The sequence below is a fragment of the Malaya genurostris genome, chromosome 3 (genome assembly GCF_030247185.1).
Source record: "Malaya genurostris strain Urasoe2022 chromosome 3, Malgen_1.1, whole genome shotgun sequence".
Lineage (NCBI taxonomy): Eukaryota > Metazoa > Arthropoda > Insecta > Diptera > Culicidae > Malaya > Malaya genurostris.
Window position 1 is genome coordinate 27,364,080 of NC_080572.1, and position 12,794 is coordinate 27,376,873.

Genomic DNA, 12,794 nt, shown 5'->3' on the forward strand with positions numbered 1-12,794 from the left:
GGTATATCAAAAATGCGCTCATTGAAAATATTGGACTTCACATTCCAAAAACCTCCCCCCCTTCCCCCTGTCACAAAAGGTCACGTTTTATGAAACACCCCCCTCCCCCTTGCGGCGTGACGTCTTTTATGGACAGCCCCTTAATATATGAAAACCATCTTTGAGGAAAGTGAGTTCCATTTTCCGAAATCGGAAACCGGGAACCAGGATAACTGAAATCGGTTTGTTCGGGCATCTACTAACAATTACTACCAATTGGAATAGTTTTGAGTCAAAGTTTTTTTTTCGCCGCTTTAAGCAATCTCAAATTCAGGAATGTTCTATGCTGTCTTAAGACCTTTCCCTTGAATCTAAGTTTGTTGAAATCGGTCCAGTCATGTTCAGTCTACTTCTATTCAATCAGATTTAGTCCAAACCCAAAACATAACATAATTAGTTCAGTCGGTGTTGAACAGTCGTTCGCACCGCACGCGTATAGCTCTTGGCTCCTGGAATTTTTTTTCTGGCTACCTAGAGTTTCATTGATTCAAGGCTTCAGTCTTTTTCAAGGCTACCTGAATCACTAACTAAGTGACTAAGTGATACAAAGAGTGATATTAGAGTGACTAAGTGATACAAAGAGTGATACTAGAGTGACTAAGAAATTAATCAGCCTTTTTTAAGGCTAGCTAGGAGTCTAATCGAAGACTAATTTAGCCTAGTTAATTTAATTTAAAATTTCATTAATTTCAAAATGCCTGCGTCCAACCGGAAAGGCAACAAGCCTAAAGCTAAAAATAATTCAATACGGAATAAATCACAATCCGTTATTCAACATTTTTCTAATAACATTCACGATCTTATAGAATCTGAATGTAAAAATAAAAGACAACGGACGGATTTCCCTTCCGCTGATCCTATGCCGTCTAACAATATTTACGAGATTCTTCCTGAATCCGATTGTAGCGACATAGAAGAAAATTCTTCAAAAATTCCCAAAATGGACGCTTGTCGTTCTGGGAAGAAACATCAATCTATGCCACCAGTGACGGTGATGATTTCCGACTTCAAAGCATTCCGTACTGAGCTTTCTACTTTTCTCCCGGAAGTAAAAGTCTCATTTCAAATCGGACGAAGAGGAGAATGTCGAGTCTTGGTGGATGGATTGGAAGATTACGAACGTCTTATTCGATATTTGTCCGAAAAACTTCATAAATTTTATTCATATGATATAAAATCAGACAGACCCTTCAAGGCTGTCTTGAAAGGATTATCAAATGATCAAAGTATTGATGAAATTAAAAATGAACTAAAAGAATTGCTTGGTTTTGCCCCTTCCCAAGTAATACTTATGAAAAAAAGAGCGAATGGTACTTCTAAACCACGCTCTGGAATTTCCCATGAACTTTACCTAATACACTTCAATCGAAGTGATGTAAACAATTTGAAAACTTTAGAAAAAGTACGTTTCATTTCCCACATTAAAATTCATTGGGAACATTATAAACGGCATAATCGTATTGCTAACTTAACGCAATGTCGTCGTTGCCAAGGCTTCGGTCACGGAACCAAAAATTGTCATATGGATATACGGTGTTTGAATTGTGGTAAATCGCATTCGAAAGACGTTTGTCCAATGAATGAAACCACTGATAAATTTTCATGTTCAAATTGCAATGGAAATCATAAATCCAATTATTTGAAATGTCCTGTCAGGGAAAAAATTTTAAACGCTCGTTCGCTTAGACAACAAGTCAAATCAACGACCTTAAATTTACAGAATATACCTGAAAATTCTTCTAAGGCACCTGCCAATTCGTCTTCTAACGAAAACAATTTATTGACAGGTAGATCGACCTCGTCATCATCTTCTTCTAATGTCAGTTATGCTGGTATATTAGGTAGAAATCTATCTCCTATTTCTTCTAATGTAAATAATCAAAACACAGGACCGCCTTGCAGTTCTTCTTCTAACGAAAACAATTTATTTATATCCAAATCATCTTCTTCTAATGGCAGTCTACCTACAAATATTCCTTCAATGCCATTCGCTTCTTTAAATGAAGTCGATTTAGGCGATATAACTGAAAATAAAATGATCTACCTACAAGATCAACTTTTTCAAATGATCATCCAAATGAATTCGACTTCATCACTTTTTGAAGCATTTCAAATCGGATGGAAATTTGCAAATAATATTATAACGAATTTAAAATTTAACAGTGATGTTAAATAATTATTTGAATATTTTAAATTGGAATGCTCGATCTTTGAAATCGAGTGAAGATGAATTTTATAATTTTCTCAAAGTTCACAAAATTCATATTGCCATTGTGACAGAAACTTTTCTTAAACCAAATGTAAAATTGAAAAGTAATCCACATTATGTGGTTCATCGATTTGACAGGTTTACTGGAATTGGTGGTGGAGTTGCCATTTTTGTCCAACGGCAAATTAAACATCGAATTTTACCTTCTTTCAATACTAAAGTTATTGAAAGCTTGGGAATCGAAGTTGAAACCATTCATGGAATTTATTTCATCGCTGGAGCATATTTGCCATTCCAATGCACCGGCGAACAATTAAATTTCTTTAAAGGCGATTTGCAAAAACTTACAAGATATCGATCGAAATTTTTCGTAATAGGGGACTTAAATGCTAAGCATGTCCAGTGGAATTGTAGGCAAAATAACAGTAATGGTAAAATACTTCATAATCAACTCTCAGCTGGTTACTTTACAGTTCTTCATCCCAGTAATCCTACTTGTTTCTCTTCCGTGAAAAACCCGTCTACAATTGATCTGGTTCTAACAGATCAAAGTCACATTTGTAGTGAACCGATTACTCATGCTGATTTTGACTCAGATCATCTTCCTGTAACATTCAGACTTTCCAACGAAGCTATAATTAATCCAATTAGTTCTATTTTCAACTATCATAGAGCTAATTGGTTGGATTACAGATCTCACATTGAAAATCATGTGGATCATGAAACTATTTTAGAAAATTCTGCGGACATCGACACAGCAATTGATAATTTGAATCATTATATTATCGAAGCAAGAAATCTTTCAGTTCCCAAAGCTCAAACTAAATTAAATTCTCCTATCATCGATGACAATCTTCAACTGCTCATTCGGTTGAAGAATGTTCGTCGACGACAATATCAACGTTCTCGTGATCCTGCTATGAAAAACATAGTTAAGGATTTACAAAAAGAAATTAAACATAGATTTACTCTTTTGCGAAATGAAAATTTCGCTAAAGAAGTTGAACAAATTAAACCATATTCTAAACCTTTCTGGAAACTTTCTAAGGTTCTTAAGAAACCTCAGAAACCAATTCCTGCTCTCAAGGAAGGAAATCAAATACTTCTTACAAATGGTGAAAAAGCTCAAAAGCTAGCTCAGCAGTTCGAGAGTGTCCACAATTTTAATTTAAACGTTGTGAGTCCTATTGAAAATGAAGTCTCACTGAAGTATGATCATATTTCAACCCAAGTGTTATCACACGATGACATATTTGAGACGAATTTTGATGAAATTAAATCAATTATTAGGAAACTCAAAAACATGAAGGCTCCTGGTAATGATGGAATTTTTAATATTCTTATTAAAAATCTTCCCGATGTTGCCTTGAGACTCCTGGTTAAAATTTTCAACAAGTGTTTTTCATTAGCTTACTTCCCAAAAAGATGGAAAAACGCTAAAGTAATTCCTATCCTAAAACCTGATAAAAACCCAGCAGAAACATCAAGTTATCGCCCAATTAGCTTACTTTCTTCTATCAGTAAACTTTTTGAAAAAATTATCTTGTTAAGAATGATGACTCATATAAATGAGAATTCAATTTTTTTACCAGAGCAGTTTGGATTTCGTCATGAACATTCAACTACTCATCAACTTGTCAGAGTAACGAACATGATAAAATCAAATAAATCTTCTGGGTTATCCACTGGAGTTGCTCTTCTAGACATAGAAAAAGCATTCGACAGTGTTTGGCACAAAGGTTTAATAGCAAAAATGTCTGATTTCCAGTTTCCTATTTATTTGATCAAAATGATTCAAAATTATTTAACTGATCGTACTCTTCAGGTTAGCTATCAGAATTGTAAATCTGAATTGCTACCCGTACGAGCCGGTGTTCCGCAGGGTTCGAGTGTAGCTCCAATCTTGTATAATATTTTCACTTCTGATCTTCCAAATCTACCCGTTGGTTGTCAGAAATCGCTATTCTGTGACGACACAAGTCTGTTAGCCACAGGTAGAAATCTAAGAGTGATCTGCAGTCGCCTACAAAGAAGTTTAAATATTTTCAGTGATTATCTGTCAAAATGGAAAATTAAACCAAATGCAGCAAAAACGCAATTAATTATCTTTCCTCACAAGCCAAGAGCTTCTTTTCTAAAACCAAACAATAATCACATTCTCAAATTGAATGGCTTGGAATTGACATGGTCTGATCAAGCTAAATACTTAGGTTTAACGTATGACAAAAAACTCACTTTCAAGGATCACATTGAAGGAATCCAGGCAAAGTGTAATAAATATATTAAATGTTTATATCCTCTTATAAACAGAAATTCTAAGCTCTGTATAAAAAAACAAATTGTTAATTTATAAACAAATTTTCAGACCAGCCATGCTTTATGCGGTACCAATTTGGTCAAGCTGTTGTTCCACCAGGAAGAAAACGCTTCAAAGGATTCAGAATAAAATTCTGAAAATGATTCTGAAGCGTCCTCCCTGGTTTAGTACAAATGAGTTACACAGACTCACAAATATAGAACCATTAGATGTAATGTCACATAATATTATAAGCAAATTCCGACAAAAATCGATGCAATCTTCAATTGAATCGATTCGCTCTCTGTATTAGTTAGTAAGTTAGTATATAAGTTCCTTTTCCCCATTACACAATACAAGTAGGTTTAGAATTTTCCCTACACAAAAATCTCAGAATTGCGGAAGCAAATGATGTCTTCATGGTAATAACCAAATCATATATATATATATATATATATATATATATATATATATATATATATATATATATATATATATATATATATATATATATATATATATATATATATATATATATATATATATATATATATATATATATATATATATATATATATATAACAGGGCTGAAAAGTCACCACTTGTGGCTGAACACCCAATTCAAATCTTAATAATTTAATTTTAACTCATATTCCAATACATAGTTATTTAAAAAAAAAAATAAAAAAAAAAAAAAATAAAAAAAAAAAAAAAAAAAAACATAATTAGTTCAATATCTATCCTTGTAAAAAAAACAACATCACTGTTCTTTGAATCGGTATTTATTGCACCCAAACGACAGCTCAGGAATCGGTAGATACATCAGCTCAAATCCCTTCCGCTATATCGCTTCTCTTCTGCAAGATGCGCCACCTTGTCGAGGGTTGCCGCAGGATACAAGTCGATAAGGATCTTAATTCGTAACCGGTGTACGTCACTGAGCATGACAGCGTAAAAAAACAACTGTGCAACTGTTAATGTCTGGACTGTTATAGTTTTGTTTTTTTTTTATTTCTTGTTTTTTTTTTTTCTTAGAGACATTCAAAAGGTGAAAAAATAGAATAACGGCGCACGCTCCGCTAAGTCGGAGACTGTTCGTCATATCTCATTGCAGCAGTATGTCTTCAACTAAAGAAGAAAGCCAATGAAACGGATCGAGATAGTGGTGAGGCTTCGAATGTAACATCGTTTGCCACGTGGTAACATCACACCGTTCAGGTTATGAGACGGAAGGGATATACATCTCCTTTACCTTTCATCTATTCTAGGGTCGGCGAAATTCGGAATCGACACAGGTAACAGAACTGCAGGGTTTTTGCTGTTTACTTCATCTTCATGATTTGATATGAACACCTGTCGATATTGGAGCGTGCTTCAAGATAATAATTAGGGACGTAAATTTGACATCGCTATGTGAATCTAAACTAAAAGGTATGTAATCAGTCAATACAATTTAAGACTAATAGAAACGCGGATACATATCTTATAAATTTTGTCTTGCTGCCAAAGTTCTGCTTCAAAATACATAATTCAAGAATAGAACTGTAATCGACTACGTACCAAGCGAAACTCGTACAAGTCAACCGATGTAATTAAACTGCATAAAGACACGAGAAGAGATAAAAAATAGATGTTTTTCTTGAGTACTTGGATGGTTTTGCTTACGTCAATCTAGTATTTGTTAATGTCATTCGTTCCTCTTTCATTCTTCTACAACTGCCATTTCATCGAATCACCAGAAGATTCTTCTTTATTGTGTATCATAGAATTTTTCCTTATTTTGCATCATCCCACTAATGATGGTTTGAAATTTTAAACATACTTTACCCTATAGCCAACCGGAAGCCGGACCTGGATGAAATTCAACAACAGCCTATGAGACTATAGGACCTTTCATTTGAGTCAAAGTTTGTGAAAATCAATCAAATCATCTCCGAGAAAACTGAGTGATTTCCGTTTTAGAGTTTTCGACTACTATTTCCGGTACTTCCGGAACCGGGAACTGGGAAGTCGATTCATTTAGTAAATAACTAATATAGCCTACAAATTAAATCAGTTTTGGGTCAAATCTAGAAAAAATGTACCCTTTTTTGCATCGTCGCTCTGAATGACGGTGTGCAATTTTAAACACACTTCACCCTATGAAAGCATAATGAAATTCAATAGCAACCTGTGGGACAATGGAATTTTTTATTTGAGCCTATGTTTGTGAAAATCGGTTAAGCCATCTCAGAGAAAAATGAATGAAATTATTTGACACAAACTCTCACACAAATCCATACACATACACAGTAAGTTTTTTTTTAATTTGCACCTCGTTTCGCCGTTGGTTGTGAAAAAACACTGATAAAATTGAAAATTTTCCACTTATCAGGCTGTAATACCGGAACCGGAAGTCGGATCTGGATCAACTTTTTGAGGTTGTTGCAAAAAATGTCAAGACCTTTTATTTGCATCTTAGTTTGTAAAAATAGGTTGAAAAATTTCCTAGAAAATTGAGTGCGCATTTCTTCTCAGATTTCTACATATTAACTTGTAATTCCGGAACCGGAAGTTGGCTAAAGATGAAATTCAATAACAAGCTATGGAACCATAAGACTTTTCATTTGAATCTAAGTTTGTAAAAATCGGTTCAACGATCTCCCAGAAAATTTAATGATATTGTTTATCGCATATACAATACATATACGCCATATATACATACACATTTTGTAATCTAGACGAAGTGAGTCAAACTATCTCGGCCTATGACTATGTTTTCGGCCCTCCGGGTCTCCCTTCAAAAGTCGGTTTTTACAGTGATTGCATAGCCTTTCTATATGGTCACCGAAGATTGTTTAGCCACCCCCAAAAATGTTTACGCTCGGGACAAATACTCCCTTCGACCTCCACCATCACAACCCGCCCTCTTAATCACCTCTTGCTTTGACATTTGTTTCATCATCTATTACCAGCTCACGCACTCTTGTTTTCGAACTGATTTCCTGATTTCCGTTTTTGTTTGGGTTTTTTATTTCATTGTCATGAACAACCTATATCCTGCTACTTTCTTCATTTATTAAACGAAAGAATACGACTTTTTGACCTTTTTAACAACATCTCGGAAGAGAATGTTCGAGTTTCACTTAATCAGGCTCAGTACTGTATTACACAGGAATTTGAAGTTGTCATTCCGCTTGCCGCCAGATCCTGGTTTTTGATCGAGAATCAACCGATTCCGGAAGCGTTTCAAATGGTTAATTAATGTCAATCGAGGACTCCGAGGATTTTTGATATGTTATAATGCTACATAGATGGATTTCTCACACATTTGAGCAAATTTTCATCACACATTTGTTTCTTTATTGTATGTCAGAACATTCACACACAATGACATTCCGTTAGTCAACCGTTCTTCGGTTGATTACACTGGCAAACACAAAATATGTTATTCTAGAATAATGGCTGTGTGCATACCATAGAACATAAACGACTTTATACGTCTCCTGTTGATATGAGATATATCTCATCTCCGAGTAACACTACTGCTCTATTAATTTTCATTGAACATTGTATAAATAAAAAAATTCTCAAGACCAAAAATGAAGATAGTTCATGACCAAAAAGGTCAATTTGCATCATCAGCGTATCGGTTACGAATACACTCCACTCGCGTCAATGTTTATTTTCTAAACAAAATTCGCATTTTTCTAGATTTTAACCTTCGCGCGACGTAACCGAACGAACTTCGTATTTGTATGATCGATGTTTAACTAAATTAAGTTTATCTGTTGCGGTCCTTTTAGTCAAAATTAAAACAGTTTGTATAGAAAATCAATTTGTTGTGTTTTGTTTTAACGCTTCGTATTGTATTATGCCCAAACGGACAATCACTCGTGCGTCTCCTGGATGTATAAAGTTTTAAGAGTTGGAATTGTTTTTTTAAAGGATGTCAGCCCAAATTAGTGTCAGAAGTTGTTTAATAAAAAGGTAAAAAAAATGTTTTAATGACACTGTTTCGAAAAAAGAGAAAGGCATTATCACACCACCTGGTGGATTAAGAAAGGTTATTTTATGTGCAATCAGCATCCCTGGAGGCTTCGATCTGGGGATGCAGGAAAACAAGAAACAAAATCAATCTCCGAAAAGATCCTGAACTATTTAAAAAATCACATATGTTGAGCACAATACTAAATACACATATGTCGAACACATTACTAAATGTTACCACTTTGTCAGCAGAACTATTAACACATTTCAACTATATTTTCGATTTAAGTTACGTTTATTTAAATAACAATTGATGTACATGGCATAATTACGTATGAGTGATAATGTTTTTTGTAGTGGACATAAATGACTAAAATTTATGATTTGCGAAATAAGTTTCAGCTGCAGTAGAACCAAAAGCACTGTTATGTATGCTATGAATCGGCTACGAAGTCTGTTGAAACAGAGGATCAAATACCACAAAAGAAATAAACACTAAAACTTCAATTTTCGCGAAATTAATTTACGCTACGTTTTTACGTGCATTATTCGAAATAACACGATTTTCGATTTAATTTACGCGATATCCGCCTAAAAAAAATTGCAATGTACATTACAGAGTTGTTTGGTATAGTAAAATCTATTTAAGATCGTGAATATCCAAGAATACTCTGGAAAAAAGAAACCAGTATATAAACCGGTGATTGGTGACTTTTAAGTGCGGAATGTGCTCGTAGTACTGTATTCAGAAAATTGACACGCTGAGATAATGTCTGTGGAAGTTCTTGTCCATCCAGAACCTTCTTGGAATATAGGCCTTCAAGTCTACTAACGTAACCGATGGCATTAGTGAGTTTTTTTTTGTGGTCCATACTCGTGATACATTCAATAAATGAGATCATTGTGATGAATTATGAGGAAGGACCTGTTGATCCAAAAACTACCTGGAGGACAGGCCTTAGTGAACTAACAAAATTCTGGTACATGCAAATCATTGACTTTTTGTGAATAATCAATGCCATTCAAAAACTACTTGAGATTCAGGCCTCAGAATAACAAAATGCATCAACGAACCTAAACTTCACGCTCCATACTCGTGTAATATGTAGCTCTACGACTATGAACAACATTGATAAATGTTAAGCTGTTGATTGATTGTGTAGATCTTGAGACTTCATTTAGGGGTTAGCCAAATTTTGTGCTAGGGCACATAACCGTTTTCATTATTTTTACGTTTCACCTTTGACTCATCAGTGCAGAGCAGTTCAAATTGAACTGCTTAGTGCTAAACTCGGCAGTTCAACTTGAACCGCTAAGCAGACGTAAAGTTTCTGCTACTTACAGAACACTTTTTGTTTTGCAACGAAGTGCAATGTCTTTTCTGACGTGCCGAACGAAAACGTGTTTTCGACTATTTCTGGCCGATGCCGATTCTTGAGACTTGTTTTCAATGAGGTTCTTGGATGAATGAATTGTTGGACTACTGAGAACATACCTCGAACATCTATAATGAGACAAGTAAGTAATGTCTAGTTCTAAAACTATGAACAGCAAACAAAAAAATGACAACAGCCGTTATAGTTATTGCTGTTGCCCAGTGTAGTCCTTAAGGACAATATTCCAAGTAGTTCTTCGGTCTTGGAATATCTCTTTCGGATTTTCATGGTCTCAGAATATACTCAGATGGTTCTAGATGCTTTTGCGTATGAACGTAGTTAGATTTTTTATGTTATCTATACCCCAACTTTGTGTATCGATTAAGGTTCGGGTTTCAGTACGGGAAGTAACTGCAATAGTGGCACTCTCTTCATTTTACCATGGATGGCCCGACCGATCAGAGAACTGTTTCATTCTGTAGGTTATACAAGTTAATGAACAAAGAATTTCAAGAATCGAAGAGAAACATTTTGAATAGAATATCATAGTGTTATATATGAGAATATAATTGATATGAAAAAGGCATCATTGCACCACTAGGTGGATTAACACAGGTTACAAATGATTTCTCTACTTCAATTCAGTTTACAAAATGTGAAACAACGTGTTATTTCCAAGCATATAGTTTCAAAAGAGCATTTTGAAATATCAAACCAATGATGATAATTAACTTTTTTCATTGCCTTACTTACCTTACCTAACAGCTATATGCCTGGGGTGTCCTTTGCTGTATCAAGCATACGTCTCCACATAACTCGGTCCATGGCTGCTCGTCGCCAGCCACTCAAGGCACGGATGCTTCTGAGATCACTCTCCACTTGATCGATCCACCTTGCTCACTGCGCTCCTCTTCTTCTAGTACCAGTCGGATTAGATTCAAGAACCATTTTCACTGGGCTGTCGTCCGACATCCTTATGACATGCCCAGCCCATCGTAGACGTCCGATTTTAGCTGTCCGTACGATAGGTGGTTCTCCTAGCAGGTGTTGCAATTCGTGATTCATACGCCGCCTCCACGTTCCGTCTGCCATCAAAAAGCATTCCTTACTTTCTCAGAAGTTGCCAAATTTTTGCGCAGAAATTGTATTGAAGCTTAAAGCCTATCATGACATGATATTACAATAAATTTTGGTAGCTATAGATAAATCATCGTTCCATAGTAATTTTCCAGAGTTATGAAGATGATTTTAATTATGTAGCCAATGAACTTCTGTTTAAATCCTTCGTTATTTTAAATTCAGTTCTAATACAGATGTACTTGCAATTCAACTGAATAATCGTCAAAGATACAGTCTCATGTTTGTTAGAGCTAATGACTCGAATTGTGTGGGGCAATATCAAAAGTAGCAATCCGCAACTAGCTCTGATGCGACTAAGTCCAAACTATGTTGCAACAAAAGCACGAATATGTTTTCTATGTTATACTGGTTAAAACAAGGTGACAGCAATGTTTCTTCATAACATAACTAGTTACGAAATAGTTATTTAGGTTTCAAATAACCACATATTTCTGTCATATTGAATTAATTATAAATTATAAGCTATCGTTACTAGATATAAAAAGCTTTCCTTAGAGGGTGCGTTTTATTCCATCTTCCTCAAATATTGCTATGATACTGTTAAAAAATTGTGAATTGAATAGAAACAAGAGAGTTTGTTTGGGCGTAAACTAACACAACCAACAAATCGAAATAGTTTTAAGCCCGTTGTAGAATTTATACCATTTTTGCATCGTCGCTCTAATCGACGGCCTAAAATTTCAGGCACTCATATCCCTATAATTCCGGAACCAGAAGACAGATTCGGATAAAATTGAATAATTCTGTATAGAACCGGAAGACCCTTCATTTAAATCTAAGTTAGACTAAATCAGTTGAACTGTCGCGGTTAAAAATGAGTAAGTTCCATTGAGTTTTTAATCACTATTTCCGGTACTTCCTGAACCGATGGAACCAATATATCCGATGTTAGTTTGACTTGTCTTCAATTTACAAGACTTTTGAGCTTGAGGAATTCATTAACTATACGAGAAATTATCGCTTTTTTACATCTTCTTCTATAAAAACAAACTATTAAATTTGCAGTTTTTTCACTCTTTACCTTTAATTCCGGAACAGGAAGCCAGACCCATCATATGAATCTATTGGGTAATCGTGGAAATCGGTTGAATAATCTCGGAGCAAAGTGGTTGCATATTTTTGTCATCTACATACATACACAGACATTTTGCTATCTCGACGACCAGATTCAAATGGTATTTGGCACTCGGCTCTCTGGACTTTGGATCCAAAATCGGTTCTCACTCCGATTGCATAGTCTTATGAGAAAAGCAAACATATATGATACATTTTTAAAGCATCATGTGATTTGCAATCTTTGCAGTGTTCAGGATATGTGAAAATGAAATCAGAACGTTTTAATCAAAAGACAGCGTTTCTGTGCAGCATTGTGTATATTCGTATCGTGGATTGAAAGCATATGCGTGACCCTCATTTTTTTCTCAACTCATATTTTAGGGGTCGGGAAGGTATACCAAGCATCACGAGTGCGAGAGACTGAAATCACAACCGTGAGTTGCGCTCAAAAGGATTGCGCCTGGCGGTGATGTTACGAAAGGCATATGAAGTGCGTTCGGCTGTACTCGTGCCGCGATGTATCAGGAAACCTTGAAAACCGAACCTATTTCTCGTATTTCAGCATAGATGAATGCATATTTATGATTTTTCTCCTATTCATTATGAAACCAGATCAAGCACGTGCCACTCACTCTCCCAGTCAGTAGTTGCAGACGGGAAGGGTTTTTTCATTTCACTTTCTGGGGGTGAGGTTTTTTTTCTATCGCGG